Genomic DNA, 945 nt, shown 5'->3' with positions numbered 1-945 from the left:
GTAGAATACGATAATAATCTAAATATTTTAATTAAAGACTAAAAAAAAAATTTTACTTGGGAGCAATAGATGATAATAATTTTTCAAATAATAATAAAAATTTAATTTTTATATACTTATATAAATAAACATATTCCAAAAAAAAAGATTTGGATTATCTAAAATTTGAATTTCACTCTAGAAAATAAAGTGTGATATCTCACTATTGATTTTATAGATAAAACCAAAAATAAATATAAAAGAAAAATTATTAAAGAGTAGAAGATCACATTTTACTCTTTAAAGTAAAATTCAAATTTTAGAGGATTCAAATCCTCCCAAAAATTAGTTTACATGGTGTGATCTTTTGACGAGAGCCACAAGCAAGATCCTTGGTGGCAACCTCATGTTCAATTTTCCTTCTCCAACCTACAATACATGGTATGTCCATTAAACCAAATAATTTTCATTGCTTATTATTTTTTCCAAAAATGGAGAATTTCACGCTCAGAGCACATAGCTCAACCTGCTTCCTTCCACTTCCACACACACCAAACTCAACTAATAGAACCTCTCATCATCTTCTGTGTTTTCAATTCTACCTCTCATCTTCAAGCCCCACTCTCAGGCTTAGGCTCTGGCTCAAGCCTAGGCCCAGAGTAGCAGTAGCATCATCATCATCATAAGGTTCTCAATGGCCTTCGAGTTGACAACTTTAGACGACGACAACAACAACAGAAAGCTCCTCTTGTTTCGGCTTCCGAGGATGTCTCCAAAATCGTTGGAATCTGACCACCTCAGAAGAATATTCCTCAGAGATTTAAGTTCATCGGCACCACTTCCCTCGCCTTTGTTATCTGTAACATGGATAAGGTTTTTATTCTACTTTTACCAAAGTTAGATACTTGATCATAGTTCATATTGATAGGTGTAGTTGTTTTCCTTTATTTTCTTATCAAGTAGCTG

Source organism: Arachis duranensis, chromosome 5 (assembly GCF_000817695.3).
Source record: "Arachis duranensis cultivar V14167 chromosome 5, aradu.V14167.gnm2.J7QH, whole genome shotgun sequence".
Lineage (NCBI taxonomy): Eukaryota > Viridiplantae > Streptophyta > Magnoliopsida > Fabales > Fabaceae > Arachis > Arachis duranensis.
This window is presented reverse-complemented; position numbering follows the sequence as displayed.